A 17,963-nucleotide genomic window follows, 5' to 3' on the forward strand; every position below is an offset into this window, starting at 1 on the left:
ACAAACAAAATATTCAATTTGCTCCAAACTATTATTAAGCTAAATTGGTTGAATATTAATGCAACATATAATTCTAAAATATTGTGATCACTTGATTAAACAACAAGATTAAAAGGAACCTAAACCGGTTGTCCAAATTATCTTATTAGGCGTGATTTTCAATTACATATTCCCTTTAACATGCAATATTGTGATCAAAATAAATAATAGAATCAATATAAACATAAAAAGAACCAATTTAATCATAATTCTAACAACAGAAAAATTGTTAGAAAAATAATAATAAAAAGAGCATAACTCTTACTTTGAATCTGTTTGCTTGCAACTACAAAATAATAAAACGAGTTAGTAACTTCAAGGAAATAATAAAACAACAATTAAATTAAATTAAATAAAAACAAGGTTAATTTTGGGGCCAAACCCTCAAACGATTCTACCTTTCACGCCTTGGTTTAAGGATAGAACCTCGAGTAAAATATGGACTCCTTTGAGTGCTTGAAGAGGGAATTTTGAAGTGAAAAGGGTAGGCTAGTGTTTAGGTTAAGAGCATAGAAGAGAGAAAAAATAAGAATAATAGAATTCTCCTTGCCCCGTTCATCAGAAATGAGGGGGTATTTATAGGGAAATGTGCTGAGGGAGCACTCGGAACCCTAAAATGATAAAAAAACCTTAAAAAATATCCCGTGACACGGTCAGACTGTACCGTGACACGGTTAAACTGTACCGTCAGACGGTACAAGTTCCCGTGACACAGTCAGTCTTTGGAGTGTCGCGGGAAATTTTCAGAAAACGGAACGGAAAACGCGTTAAGGGTTTGCGCGGAAAGGACGCGGAGCTTCCCGTGTCACGGCAGACCTCCCGTGTCACGGGAAGTCCCACCGTCAGACGGGAAGTGCTCCCGTGACACGGTCAAGCTTGACCGTGACACGGTCAATTCCAGTTCACTTTTCCGTCTAAATTCATTTTAAACCCTAATTTCATTCGGCTTTTTGAGTGCCGATTGATGATTACGGGCTTTTTTCTGACTTTTAATATTCGGGCTAAAATAAGAAAATAATAAATAAAATATTTGGGCCAAAAATAATAATAATAAAATAAAAAGGTTTGGGCTTAAAATAAATTAACAAATTAAAACTATGCTTTTACCAAACACCAAGACTGATTCATGGACCTTTCAAAAATATGAATTTAATAAAATACAATTTTTTAAGCACTCTCGGGATTAAATACTAAACCCGACCAACAGTGGCGGTGAAAGGTTATTTATCATCGGGCTTGGTTTTGGGGAGACATTCTTAGGTGTCTACACCTAATAAACGGCGTGTCCAAGGGAAAGTTGGCAGAACTAAAGCTCTCTCCGAAATGGCAAGACGGTCGCAAAAATCGACGACCTAGTCTCGTCCGCGCCGCTTGAAAAGACAGGCGTTCACCCTAAAATTGTCAGGCGGACAGAAAGTTGACAAAACCCTAATACATCTGTACGCGCCAAGGCTATTAGAGGTCATAGGAGCCGGCCTGTAAGCGTACGAGCCATCCCCTCTAAGGGGCAAATGTTGAGAGTAAAAATACCTCGTATACGTGGACCAATCCCATAGTGACACGTGGTCCAGTTATAGGGTGACACGTGTCACCACGGGAAGATGCCACGCAATCCAGAGTCCTTAAGGTCTCAGGCCAATCCCATAGTGACACGTGGCCCAGTTATAGGGTGACACGTGTCACCACGGAAAGATGTCATGTGTTTAGGTAATATGATCCTTCTTTAAAATCAGCACGCCAAAAAGCCCAAACAACGTCAGGGCCCAAATCCCGAGAGATGACAATGAAAGCCGCAAAACGGCGCCCCCAGAGTGGCACGTGGCATTCGCTGATTGCGCAGCCAATCACGTCACGCAAATCTAGGGTATAAACCCTAGAGAGGGGCACGAGTCCCACCCCTATAAATACCCCAATCATTTATGATGGGAGGGGATTCAGACAATTGAAAAACAACAGAGCATTAAATAGCTCCAACTTCTCTCTACTTTCTCTCTCTAGCCTTTTTCCGTTCTGATCACTGACTTGATCGTCGGAGGCGAATATTCCGTTGATTGGAATATTCGTTGTTTTGCAGGTGGGACCGACTCGTTGCCAGCAGAGCGTAACCAGTATCCCAGGAAATCCAAAAAATCCCCGAAACAACACTAATCTCTAATGGTCATCAATCGTCCACAAAATATGACCTTGATTAGGGATAATTTTCGATTAAAATATTCAATGTTCACTTAATAGGTGTTTCTTTATCCAAGCCATTGACTTGATACCCTATTTTGAATATTTATTAAAATCGAATGGACTCATTATTTAATTCTAAACCACAATTAAATAGTTTTGTGGAATATTTAGAAATATTTTATTCCACTATGAAACTTCACAATGTTTCATCTTATGATAAATGGTTTTTCCCAAATGTTTTAAGAGTAGTACTCTTCATAAAAGATTCATAAAAATCACACTCATATTTGATATGCTTGATTTCTTTCATGCAATTATGAATGTTGTCGTTCACTTATTGCATAGGTTTAGTTATAATTACTTTGCAAACCTTAGCATCTTCATTATCCACCATTTCCATAATAAGATGATAAAATTTTGAGAGTGTTAATGGATTACATGTGATTCAGGATTTATTGTCCAAGCAATGGCTCCCACTCATTTTTATGATTCGATACCTTCTACTTGACAACCTACAATCATCAACGTTCAACAACGAACTTTTCCATTTAACATCTTTCCTTATTATTGCCTTTAAGGCAACAATATTCTCAACATATATTTTAGTAGACTCCCTGATGATGCCTTGCTTGGGTTTCACTCCAAGCGACTCACAACGATTTGGGATACCCTAATCACTTGTGAGCATGGAAATTTTCCTTCCCGCACATTATACATGGATGCACATCCATGTTACCATTCTCAAGCCACGACACTTCTTGCCTCGTGCTTATAAATGGCTTCCTTGCTAAGGATCTAATCCTTGTTAAGGTTTGTGCTTGCAACATCAAAACTCAAATTATATTTGTTTCCATGCGTCAAGAACTCATCCAACTACTTATCTAAGTTCTTTGGATGTTCTTGACTATAATCTAATGATCTAATACTTAGATTAATGTCGATTGGTATTATATACGTACTTCACATGCTCTAAGCATTTAAGTCATCTGACGATTCCATATCATAGCTTTACATGATGGATTTAATTCTAGAATTATTCTCAATTTTATTCCATCCATGTAACATTTAGCTCATACAGCTACACTGAGTCTTGCCAAATTGTTCGCTATATGATGTGGTTGAAAGTCTCCTACTAGAGTCTTTCTCGTTTGACTTAGTACTTAGCCTAGCTTATACATAGGTCAAACATTTACTTAGCTTCATACATATGGGTCGAAAGCCTTTCAAAGTCCTTCATGTTTAACATGGTAATTTCTTTTACTCATTTAAACATTTAATTAAGTCTATACCATAGAACTTAATTCCCAACATGTACTAAGTATCGTCTTTAGCTCAGTCCATTGTCGAAAATACTTTCAAATCTAAACATTTAGCATTTGATGGTTGTTTCACAATAGAGTTCGTAAACTTCTTGTTGGACCATTACTTTTGCTCCCACTAAACTTCTTGTTCATCAGAATTTCTATGTTTCTCCATAAGTCAATCCTCTTATTAACTTTATGAGAAAACACGTTCCAATTCCTTCATGCAATGCTTCCTTTAATCCTATGACGGATTCCATGTGCTTGCTTTCAAATCTAGCATTATTTAGATTTTCAAAACCCTTAGACTATTCCATAGTCACTTCCAAAATCCTATTTTGGGTAGGCGGTTTTTGTATCTATTTTGCCATATTTCATATGTGAAATTTTGCTAGATCAATCACGAAAAGACTTGAGCATTCCGATTGGTGAATGGGATTTTATTAAAATCAACTCCTTGATATTAATTATATCCTTTACAACCAATCTAGCTATGTATGCATATACATTTCCACATTTGTTAGTTTTCTCCTTGAAAACTTATTTGCAATCGATGGGTCTTTCACCTTTCATGCAAATTAATCATGGAGTCTATTTCGGATTTTCATGGTCTTTAACCATTATTCGGAATTTGGATTTGTCGTAGCTATCTTACAAGACATTATTCCTTTACTATCTAATAGTAAATAGTATGCTTGTAAGTCTTAGGTTTGTTTCTAACTTAATAGAAAATTTATAGGATTCAATCCAAGCCTTTGGTGAATCCTATACCTATACGGGGCAATTGCATCAAACACTGAGTTTTAAGGCGCTTTCAAAGCCCTTTTATTATGTTGATCTTACTCCAACATTTTTAATGTTTTGTGAGTAATGAATTCTCTTTTAAGGCACTTGTAAAGTCCTTTTGAGTATTCTTGATCAAGCATTCTCATGAAGTCCTTTAAGGTTTTCCGAGATTCTCAGTTCTAGTTTGTTGCTAAGTTCGATGGTCATCGAGTTCATTTGTCTCCCACTTGTCGTTTTGGAAACGTGTTACTTTCCAGAAAGACACTACTTAGAGCAACAAACAATTTTTGTTCTCAATTAGGATGTGGAGGTAATACCCGTAGTCTCACTTGAATGCTTACAAAGAGACATGTATATTGTCTTTGGGTAAAAGTTCGTTGTGAAACAAACAGTTAGCTCCTACTTGAGCTATCTTAGTCTTTATTGAGTCATTCAGCTCCCACTGAGTCACCTAGCTCCCACTGAGCCACTTTGCTCCCACTGAGCTAGTGAACTCCCACTGAGACTAAGAGCCTTAGACATATACTTGAAAAGACTTTTAGAAGTTATTTCTATCCATAACTGAATATGGCGTCCTTTCTTAGCTTCGACACATTGTTTAGTGTAACATTAGTCATTTGTGCAAATCTTTAAGAACTTTATAGGAAGGGTTGTGAACCATCATTGTTCGAGTCATTTTCAAATGACACCGAGGTCTCCATGAAGACACACTATGTTCTTTGTGGAGTTATTTATGAAAATTTCCATTCATAACTTTGAGATAGTCACGCTTGGCTCAAGCAAACATCGCTCGATCTAATCTAGACGTTTTGATATCTTGCCAAGTCGATTCTGTACTTCACTAAACTCTTGAGCTACTCAAGTCAAGTTTGTTCACATTTGATGAATATAGCCATATCCTTTCAAATTCTTTGTGAAACGTTGAAGTAATTGAATCCTCTTTAGCCTTCGGAGTCAACTGTCTATACCAAGAACAATAGCTCTCTGTTTTGTCGGTTTCAACAAGTAAGACTTGCTTGTCTTAGAACGATTCCAAATCGAGCAACTATCAAGAGTCTATCTAATAGAGCCTTTGAGTACGTTCTTGTCGATGTGACATTGCTAAAGATGTTCGGAATGCAAATCAAGCCCATGACTTGAACTTAGTGAGTTTATAATGTTTAGGGAAATGTTTGTTTATAATCTGGCATTCTTGACTCAATGCTTGGATAACCATGCCATTCAAATAAATCTCGCAACTATTGCTCATTACTTTGAATGTGAGTCTTTCCGTGTGTAAACGGATCAATTGCTGATTATGGGACATAATAACCATTACTTGTTCCAGCCTTTGGCTTAAAAGGTCTTTAAACAAAACATACGACCTTACAACTGATGTAGCTCTTCTTGCTTCATTCTAAGCTTGTAAGTTGATAACTTAGCTTAACTTCAATAGTTTGAGGTCACTATCATAGTGGAACACTCAAGCAGTATCCGATACTTGTGAAGATAACGAATTGCTAAGTTAACTACAATAACATGAACTCATGAGTTGAAATGAAATCTAATTCCTTTTCTTCGTTCCTTCTTTCCTATATTTCTTATCATACAATATCTCATAATCTTACTTTAAGAATCATTTCTTTAAGTACCTTGACTCTTATACTTTGTTAGGCATAATCAAGCACCTAGTGCGCCGTAAAACAAAGTTCCATCTTTTCCATTAATTCTTACTCGAATTACTACATCAATGAGTCCTACTCAATTATGTATGATGCGAAAGGATACGTTGGCTGTCAATCTTGAGATTGCAACTCAATTCCTCATGTTTTATCAAAACTACCTAGTATTTTGAATACATGATGTCCAACCGTCCTTTCGGACTTAGTTATAAAAGTCATTTATGAGAATTGTATTTTAGAAATGCTTTTCCTGTCTTTGAGATCTATTCTCAAGGATTTCCTTTACCAATCATGGAAACAATATTATTTGATTTATAATACTATAAATATAAGTGCTAAGTATAACCATTTATCAAGAACATAATAAGTTTGAAATTTAATAGCATTCATGCAAACTTCAATCTTATTAAACGTCTTATTTACGCATAATAATTGTCCCTATTTGGCGAAAATAAGGCGATTACAAGATCCGAAGAAACAAAGAGTGGTTAAGCATGCTTTGGATTGTCTTAAACACTCAATCTTCTAGGGTAAGCATTGCCTTGCTAATGGCTCTAAGCCACTCTTGGTTAGACAATCGTCGCATCTAATGCATCTTTGACGATGTATCTCTTTTGCCACGGTATGTGAGGACTCCTCACTCATACCGATGAGTTAAACCAAAACCAACGTGCACACCCGGTGTGCCTTATGCCCCTTGGAGAAGTGATGGCACCTCGCTTTGGCGTAGCCTACCATCACCATCGTCCGGTTAGTAAGTGTTGTTTTGGAAAGGGAAGTTTGACTCAATATTATTAGGGACCTAGGATTTCTATGTTGGTAAATTTAAGTGAACTTAACTAATCATCGCAACATCAAGAAAACCTAAACATGCATCTAACGAATAATTCACACATATATATATAAGCATAAAATATAAAGCGAAATTATAGATGCATATTGGCAACTAGCATGACCCCTTGAAATCTTCATATCTTCAAAAGGTCTTCATTTGCAATTCAAGGCTTTGTCTTCCAAGATACGCCGTCTTCAAGACTTAACCAAACTATGCAAAAAACTAGTGTCTACAACTAGGAATAATCTAAATATTAAAGTACAAAAATACTTAACGGTGCGTAGACCGTATTTAGATTTACAAAAATACATAACGGCACGTAGTCCGTATTTTCTATCCTAGTCGGGTCCCACTAGTTACCATTTCATAAAACCTGTGAGAGAGAATATATATATATTCCATTCATCCATTCACTATTTGTGAATGGCCCATGCAATTTACAAAATTAAAACAAAGTAAAATGCATTTAAACAACGCGTGCACTAGTAACTAATCTAGGTGGTTAATCCGATTAACACGCCTAATTAAAACTAGTCAAAGTTGTTTATCCGATTATATAAATTACGTCATTAATAATTGAAGCTCCCACCAAATTCCGCATTTCCTTAATTAATCTAATTAATTAAGTCGGTAGCACCCAAACTTGTCAAAATGAAATTTTGCCAATGCCGCTCAAAACCGAGGCCTAGCCTCCCAAAATTTTAATTAAAATAAACAAAATTAATTAAAATAAGTAAAACGGCAAAATAATTAACATCAAGCCTTACTACGGCTAGTCACCTCACCGCACCAAGCATACGCACACGCCAAAAAAACGAACACACGACCCACGGCACACGGCCGCGAGCTGCTGCCACGGCACAGCCGCGCGTGGCTGCTGCTGCCGCGCGTGTGGCCGCACGCAAGGTGGGGCAGCCACCTTGGCAGCCACATGCGGGCTGCTGTGCAGCCCGGCTCGCCAAGGTGGTTCTTTGCCTCGTTTTGCGTGCCATGGCCTCGGGATTTGATCCCTTTTCGCGAGACAAAAATAATTAATTCAAAATTAATTTTAGAACTAATTTAGAGAGCAAAATAAAATTTTAAACAAGTCTAACTTAATAAAATTTTCAAAGTGCAAATAACCAAAATAATTCCAAGAACCATTCTTAATTAAATTGGTTTAGCTTGGTGCAACATAAAATTGAGGCAATTTCTCACTTTCAATTTAATCAATTTAAATTAAACTTGAGAATTTGACAAAGTAAAGGGAAGTTGGAAAAATATGAACTTTAATGTTCAAATGAAAATTCCAACATCTAAATTTTGTGAATCCTTGAAAATTATATCTTCCAACATGAAGATAACCAAATTTCTATCACAAAAATCAAAACTTTATGTTTCCAATCAACTCAAAATGATTAAAACAACAAAGTTTAACACAAAATAACATGGAATTTAGTGGTTTTTAAAGTTTCAATCACTTATCACAAATAAAGATTGAATCTTTAACACTTAGGAAGCCTCAAAAATAAAACTTTCACACTAAAAAGCAATTAGTTTGCAATTATGTGAAAATAAATCAACCTTTAAGCATCAAATACTACCAAGTAAGTGTGCGTTAAGGGGACATAAAAATGCAGAAAATAATGCAAATAATCAACCATATAATCAACAATTTATGCCATTAATTTCAAGGTTAGAAAAGACTTAAAATTTTTCGTCAAAAACGAAAAACCCCTCGAAAAAGGCATTTCTGGTCAGAATTTGGCTAAAATCATGGGTCCCTTTCCAGAACACGTTTTCCACCCAAAATTCACTAGTCTTGGGCGAAAATCTGGGTTCTGGGCCAAACTCGACATTAAAAACGGGATTAAAATAAATAAAACCGAGCTACTAATCTAATTAGCAACTTAAACCAGAAAATTAAGCCAAAATAAACCTTGAAAAACATGATTATAAAAATAAACGAGCGGGGCTTCGATACCGCTGTTGGGGTTTGGTGAGTCCAACTCACCGCGGAAACAACCCCGACCCAAGGAACCACTCGCAATTAATAAAACCATAAAGCATAAATAAATAATCACAAGAAAGGAAGAACGAATCTTACCCTCGAAGCGAGCTTCGCCCTTACAAAAACGGGCTCTTACTTGAAAGCTTCGAGCACCGCAAGCGCCGTGCCTCCAACGGTATCCACCCACAAAGGACGAACACGACTTTAAGTTCCGCTACCTTGGAGTTATTAAGGTCCGACCAAAACCCGAGTGTTATTAGAGTTTAAGAGTTTTCCCAAAAATATGGAATGCTCTTTTTAACTCCCACTCAAGCAAAGAATTCTCAAGCCATGCCATGACTATTTATAAGGAAGTATGCCTTGTGAATTTCACTCATCTTTCAATGTGGGACTTTTCACAAAAAGATCCCACATGGAAAGATTGGTGAATTCAACCCTTAGTTAAATAAACAAAGGAACAAGTAACAAGTGTCACATGGTTAGGTGTGGACCACTTTCTCACTTGGTCCCCAAGGCATTTCACATGCAATGTGAACTAACCATGTGTCACCCAACCTTGAGCCCCAAGTTGGGTTCGGTTGGCCCATTTTATTTTGGCCCGTGTCCATGACCCATCAACCCGGGTCCACGGCCATTGCCACATGTGTCGCCACCGTGGCGCGCCGCCACCATGGCGCTGCCACGTGGCACGCTGCCACTTGGTGGCTTCCACTAGGTGGCTGCCAATGTGGCTGCTGCCACTTGGAGGCTGCCAACGTGGCGGCCACGTGTGCCGCCACATGGCGTTTTGCCATGTGTGCTGCCACGTGGCATGCTCCTATTGGGCATGCATTCCTAGCCTTTTGCGTGGCTAGGATTTTACTTGTTACTTGATGCATTTTCCCGTCTCGCCAAATCCTAAATTTTGGCTCGACATTTGAGATTCTCCGACGCTCGGTTTCGACGCTCCAAGCTCGAATTTCCGACGTCTAAATGTTTAACACTCGGGCGACGAATTAATTTCTTCCGAATTAATTCGTCGAGTCAGTTCGTATATTTTGTTTGGGTGTGACCCGAAGGGTTCAGTCAAGATTAAGCTGTAATATTAATTATATTAATATTACTGATCGGAAGCGGCCTCCACCCAGGCATTCCGATCACTTGACCTTGCTGAATATATTAGCTTTATAATAATTCTGAACCCGCTATCAGAATAATACACTTGTTCGAAGGACACCATTCCTTTCAGTTTCTTTATTCCAAGATCTAGCGGATCTTGAATATGATTAATGCATGATTTAATTCTTTAAATTCTCTAATAATAATTGTAATTGATATGCTTAATTGATTATGCTTATGCCAATACTAGATTAGGGATAATTGGTATTGTTATTAATCCATTGTTTTGATCACAACGAGAGTTGGGTTTTGACGGATTTGAATAAATCAATTAAGGGTTTGAAGTTCATCACGGGAGTAGTTGAATGGATGATTAGGAAGTTAGAGTAATGTGCTTAAGGTCTTTAATTTACATGATTCCATGGAAGTAGGCTTGATTGTGATTAGAGAAGCCATTGATAACTCGGGAGAGACCATTGGTATTATTCATGGATTACTTTTCCTCATTAATTAATTGAATTATGTGTTAGGGGTAGAACGACTATTGCATTAATTGTATTCGTGGTGAAGCTTGATCTTGGATGTTTTTAGCATTGATTTGTCATATTGTTTAGATTTAATCGTTTTAATTAGTTTTTTAGGTATTGATTCTCACTTATTTAATTTGGTTACTTGCTTAGTAATTGCTTGAGTCTATTTAATTAGTTGAACCATAGTCTCTTGGGATCCGACCCTTGCTTGCCCGTCTACATAGTAGTGGTCTAGTTAGGTTTATTTTTGTTAGATACGCGACACGCCTATCAGCCCCCTAAACTTGCAAAGATGAAGTTGTCAACAACCAATCGCAACCCAGGGAAAGCTTTCTTTCGGTGTAATGACTATGGATTTTTCAAATGGTTTGATAGAGGTGATATACAAGGGCTAGGGAGTTTGCGGACCTGTGATGTAGCATATGTGCACGAGAAAGTAATTGAGTTGATAAGTTACATTAAGGGTCTGTTCTCTTACGTTGAAATTCAGTTCAGTTCAGTTCAGCTCAGTTCAGTTCAGTTCAGTTCAGCTCAGCTCCTAATTTCCTTCTCTTATAAAATATTCATTTCAGTTCAGTTCAATTCAGTTCAGTTCAGTTCAGCTCAATTCAGTTCAGTTCAGTTCAATTCACCTGAGTTCAGTCAATGAGAACAGGCCCTAAGGATGTAGTTAAGATAGGTCTTGTCATGTATGCTGTGTTATTTGTGATTATCATGATAAAAATAGGGTGAATTATTTTATGAAGTAGTGAAAGTGTTCTTTTATTTGGCAAAAAAAAAATTCTAAGTCATCTTGTATTTGCCAGATTTGAAGTTATCATGAATGTAGTTAAATTATGTTATTTATGAAAAATTTATCTTTCACTATGATTTGTTTATTGTGCACATAATAAGAAGCGTTTATACCATCAAGTATTTTGCATAAAACCAAAAGATATACAGGAGAAGAAGGAGTACAATATCCATAAGATAAGATATGGTGGGCTGATCAAGTTTCAACATTTTTTACACCCTAAAAATTTTACACTTTTAACAAATTAACCATGTTCATACATACAAAAAATTACCCCCCCCCCCTCAAAATAACTGCATAATATTCAATCCAAAAAAAAAAAAATCAGATTGACCCTAATTTTTAGTAGTCGTGTTCAATACTCCCTTTGTCCCTATTTTATTTTACTGTTTACGGTCACCAAGACGCGTCTTAGAATGCATATATCTGTTAGTATATAAGTAAATTAAACAAAAATACTTATCTCAATGTTGTGTAGACCAAATTGACAATTTCCGCGTCGTGGATAACCACTGACCTAAAAGACGATTCCGCGCTACCCCGATACAGTAGTTATCAAGCGGTCGCCCTCCAGGATAAGCACGGCGCCGGAGTTTGTGTGCACTCACAAACCCGACTGGAACTCAGAATACTTGCCCAAAACCGAAGGAATATTTTATGAAGAGAAGAGAGGAAGTAATTGTATTTTAGTATATATTTAAGCTTGTAAAAGCACATATATATATAGAGGCCAAAAAAAGGTAATGTGCAACATTGAAGAAGGCAACAACCAGCTTGATTTAAGGAGAAATGGAAGCCATAAAAGGCATTAATATTTTGCCATTAAACCCCCATTAAACAGCTAACAATTAGGGAATCAACCCAACAGTCAATAAATATTGTAATTGATCACAACTTTCCAAAACAAGATCAAGCCAAAGAAGAGAAAAACATAACTGAAAGATAGATATCAATGTGAGACTTTATCACATTTGTTTTCCCTCTTCTTCCTTTGTGTTTCACTCAAGAATTTCCAACAATCCCCCACGGGTTCGAAGATGTGAAAAGAGAGAAAATTGGTTTTGTGCAAAACAAAACAATCGCATAAGTGTCAATGTCTCGCGACTTGAATTAACACATAGTGGACATCAAGCTATGATCCCTCACCTACCAAGTGACCTTCGTCTTGAACTTAATAGGGAGTTAGGGACCCATCACTTTGAGCCACACAATTGAACATGTATAATATTCTGAAATTCCGCGAATAAAGGTGACGCATTATACTGGCCATACGTCCAGCCTGGATGCTCATAGGTGCTCTAGATTATTAGCCCTCACAATATTCATAGGAAGCGGCCACACTTCCACACCTAAGTAGGTGAATCCCATCAAGTGTGAGCTACATCACACCACCAAAAATATGGATATGGGTTCATTAAGAGCCATTTGCTCATCCTCTTTCCATTTGTAGCAAGCACATATCAAACATCTAGGGATGGACAAAAATAAAAATTTTGTGCTTCCGAATTATTTCATAATGTTCCCCTTTGAACTCATAATGAGTAGGAGTTGATTACTTATAATTCATACTTTGGGATTTTAGTCCCATCCCCTCCGATGTTACCAAAACTAGTTTTATACACAGGCCTTTATTAGTTAACGGATCCGTAACATTCCTTTTAGACTTTTATTTAGTCTAGTGATATCACCCCATTCGACAAATTATCTTTGGCATCAACCATCATGGGCATGGTTTAATCAAAAGTAACCACAACTTGCAAATCACGACGAATTCCTTTACAATGAGATATTTGCAAGCACATTTTTGCTCATAAGAGCCATATACTCTTGATCATCTTGCCTCATAACTTGTCAATTCAAGAGCAATAAATTTAGATAATTCCAAAACAAACATAGAAAAACAAGGTTGCTTTGCACAATTTCCAAAACATAGCTCCACCCCGTAATGGTGCAGACATAACCACTTACAATAGTGCAAACTCCTAATCTTTTGTACTTTTCAAGTACCTATGCAACCTCCTCATCAAAACGATCTAATGATCATTGCTCAAGTTAAGAGTATACTTGCTTAATCTACTTACATAATAAGCAATGTCAGACTAAGCATAGTTCCCAAGAAACATAGCACTACCAAATAGACACAAAAGTTCACATATGATCAAGAAAAATTCAAAATCTTTATATTGTAGCAATGACTCATCCATCACAAGTTTAGCCGTAAAGACTTCCAACAAAACTCAGTGAATTAGCAACAAAATCCATAGAAGAAATATCAAGCTTTACAATCCTAAGGAAAAGATTGTAGAATTCTACACATAGTTAGACATAACCTAACTCATAGTCAACGACTTCTTCCACGGAAACAATCACTCATGACATTTCACTAGTTTCAAGTTGATACTCTAAAGACATAGAGATACCAAAACAATCTTGTAAGACAAGCTCGATCAAATATTGTCTTTAGCACAATTAATCACTTTCAGGCTTCGCATTATACAATAGAAAACTCTAACATTAGAAGTGCCTCTCATTCTTACCAAATTTAAAAATCCATCGCCATTAATAAAAGAAGAAAGAAAGACATGGCATTCCAATGTGCATATGTAATCACAAGAAACATAGTGCTAACACACATACATGCTTAAAGGCATTATCCATATAAAGGATCAATCAGGCTCATAATAAAAATTACTACTCCAAGACTCGCCTACAAAGTCATGAACTAAATGCAATTACTAAGCAAACACTGAGTCAAGACTTTGAGTCCAACACTAATTCTTTTTTATTACTTCCCCCACATTGGACAACAAAGTCCGATTCAAAGCCCTTATCAATACGCCTAAAACCCACATTCTCAATAAACGAAATATTTGGACATACAAACTCCCTCCAAAATTCATATGGGATCTTTAATAACATACATTTCTTATAACGAAATCACATAAGCTTATAAAACCTGAACCTCCACATGAATGCATAAGGTCCAAAATTCCAAATCCCAAAATGAAGCATAGTCAAATACATGATTGAGAAAAACCCATAACTATGTCATAGAACTTGGGTCTAATAACATATAAGGTGGACAAGAGTAGAGATAAATCTTTGAAACATTGAATTAATCAAAGATAATAATTCAACAATACTTCAAAATATTAATTCCCATGCCACCATATGAAATTTAGGGCCTTTACATTTTACTCATGCTTTATCCATAATGAATTATAACACAATAAAGAGTCATAGACGGTAACAAGAAACCATCATAAAAATCGAAAAGTCGTAGTTTAATTCCCAAAATACTTTACTCAAAATTCTCCAAAGAGAAAGTCATATATTCTCCTTAAGGAAAAAAATATCACATAATATCCCTTCACAAACTCACCATATTAGAAATATAATTCTACATATGTTAATGAAATACAAAAATTATGTAACGAGATCACGTTACAAAAATTATGACTTGCATATCAACAAATGAATAATTGATGCAATAACTCTAATTAAACTCCATATCTAACACATGAATAATGGCAAAGTAGTACTAGAAGTTCGTACATACACCTCAAAACATATGACAAAGACATAGCTCAAACTATCCCACCATATAGGTATTTAAATCAATAAAGCTATCTCCAAGGCCAATTTCAATCCACAAAATGTAGAACCAAGAAATTAGAGGTAACTAAACATATGGAATTTCATACTCATTTCAACAAATATTTATTTGACAAATTCAACATTCTTTGTCAAAAACTAGAAAAGCATATATTCAACAACATAATAATATAATATCATTGGCCAATTAAAAATAAAGTAACCCATATTACTATATTAGTAATATGTACCAAACGATTCATTTCAAATTATTGCAAAAAGCTAGGTACAATTTTATACATAACATAAAGCAATAACTCAACCATTCAAAAAATAAAATCAATCACCAATTAAAAGGTTTTTAATGTACTCCCATGATTCAAGCTAACTCTCCAAATTAAAACTCCCCATACAACAATTACTTAGTCAAAATAACCAAGGCTATAATTTAGAAAATGGATGACCAAAAGTAATATTCATGATTCATCAGACATACACTATATGCAGAATTAATTCCTTAATTAATTCTCACAATCGTCAAAACTTTAGCAAAATAATTCCTTGAATTCAATCAACCAGAGTGTTAAGAAATAATTGCCCAATCAAGTACTAGCTAGATAACGTAATTTAATATACTCACAAAGTCACAAGTAGCCAAAGAAGCTTAGTAATGTAGGCTTGTAGCATATATCTATATTAGTTAATACATGCAGACATGTATAATAATCAACATATATAATTGCATTTTTATAAATAATCATATATAGCATGAAAATAACTAATGAGTATAAGCAATACTATCACAAGCTTACAATCCATAATTGCTTAATACATAGTAAATCATGATAACTACAAGAATGATATACTCCATACATAATAAAAGAAAGTGATATGACTAAAACGAATCACAACATTATCTAACTTTGACATATCAAAATTAAAAAACTATAGGTCAAATAATCGTTTCTTAAATCAATAAGGTTACACATTCATAAAAAACATAAAATTTGCTCCAAATATAAGAAAACATTCTAAATTCCACATGTTAATAAATAGACATTTAGAATCAATAAGCATCGTCTTTTAGATTGTTAGTATATAAGTAAATTAAACAAAAATACTTATCTCAATGTTGTGTAGACCAAATTGACAATTGCCGCGTCGTGGATAACCACTGACCTAAAAGACGATTCCGCGCTACCCCGATACAGTAGTTATCAAGCGGTCGCCCTCCAGGATAAGCACGGCGCCGGAGTTTGTGTGCACTCACAAACCCGACTGGAACTCAGAATACTTGCCCAAAACCGAAGGAATATTTTATGAAGAGAAGAGAGGAAGTAATTGTATTTTAGTATATATTTAAGCTTGTAAAAGCACATATATATATATATAGAGGCCAAAAAAAGGTAATGTGCAACATTGAAGAAGGCAACAACCAGCTTGATTTAAGGAGAAATGGAAGCCATAAAAGGCATTAACATTTTGCCATTAAACCCCCCATTAAACAGCTAACAATTAGGGAATCAACCCAACAGTCAATAATTATTGTAATTGATCACAACTTTCCAAAACAAGATCAAGCCAAAGAAGAGAAAAACATAACTGAAAGATAGATATCAATGTGAGACTTTATCACATTTGTTTTCCCTCTCCTTCCTTTGTGTTTCACTCACGAATTTCCAACAATATCTTCATTTCTATATAAGTAAAAATTATAAAAACTTGATATTAATAAAATATGCAATAAGCCGAATCCAACAAGATCACTCAGCTCATGACTATATTATCTCTTATACATTAACGGTAATTTGCGGTCAAAGTTTACAAAGTTTGACCCAAAAAATAACATGGGGCAAAAATAAAGGGACGGATGGAGTAGATCTTAAGAAAGTGGGCCAAAGATTGGCATGTCAATAAAGTACTCTGTAAGAGTTAATGATTTAAGATTTCGTTACAAGAAAAATAATCCATATCAAAAACTCCCTAAGTAAGGGTCTGTTCTCATACGTTTATTTTCAGTTCTGTTCTGTTCAGTTCAGTTCAGCTCAGCTCAGTTCAGTTCAGTTCAGCTCCTAATTTCCTTCTTTTATAAAATATTCATTTCAGTTCAGTTCAGCTGAGTTCAATCAATGAGAACAGACCCTAAATTAAACTTAGATAAAATGTTGTTTGAGGCTATTGGATAACTATGATAAGTTTTTTTTTTTTTTTTCTTGTATGTGTACCCAAATTATCGAGTTACCATAGTTCTCTGTTTTTATAAGAATCACAATTTACGAGGCTAGCTAAAACGTCTTAATAAACCAAGCCTATGAGTGATGTCATGCATAGCTCAAATCGGCTCAAGTCTTGGGTCAATTAACTTTGTGTCTAGTTTGAGTCGAGCTCAAAGCCTTAAGTTTTCAAGTCGAATCAATCGATTATTCAATCTTTAGCAATAACGTCAACATAAAATGAAGAAAAGGCATCATATATTTATATCAAGGTTAATTTTTAAATTACCACCCAAAAATGTAACCATTTTCGATCTAATCACCCGTTTAATTTTTTATTTTAAATTACCACCCCTTAAATTAAATAAATGCTCGGATACCACCTATTTCAAAAATCAGTTGGATTTTCCGTCTGTAGGCCCCACCTAACACTTATTTAAACCATTTTGACTTATTTTTTCCCAGATTTTTCTCCTTAAAAACGCTCTCTATACTTTAATTCACATTTCCATCCCCAAATTTAACCAAATTCCAAAGAGAAAAAATGTGAATTGGAGTTAGGAGAGTGTTTTAAAGAGAAAAATTGTGGAAAAAAAATCAGTCAAAAGGGTCAAAATAAGTGTTAGGTGGGGCCCACATACGAAAAATCCACTGAATTTATGGGTGGTAATCGAAGCATTTATTTAATTTAAGGGGTGGTAATTTAAAATAAAAAATTTAATGGGTGGTTACTTAGAAAATGGTTACATTTTTAGGTGATAATGTAAAAAATTTCCTTATATCAATTAGGATCACGAGCCAACCTCACGAGTATAATAAGCTATCATTAATTCATCATCACAAGTAAATTATGAGGGACTTCTAAATGGTGATGGATCTATCATTTATTTGAGAGGGGTCAATTTGTTTATTGCTAACTTTAAGTTTGGTTTCTATCTTTTTGTTACA

Source organism: Chenopodium album, chromosome 2, assembly GCF_948465745.1.
Source record: "Chenopodium album chromosome 2, dcCheAlbu1.1, whole genome shotgun sequence".
Lineage (NCBI taxonomy): Eukaryota > Viridiplantae > Streptophyta > Magnoliopsida > Caryophyllales > Amaranthaceae > Chenopodium > Chenopodium album.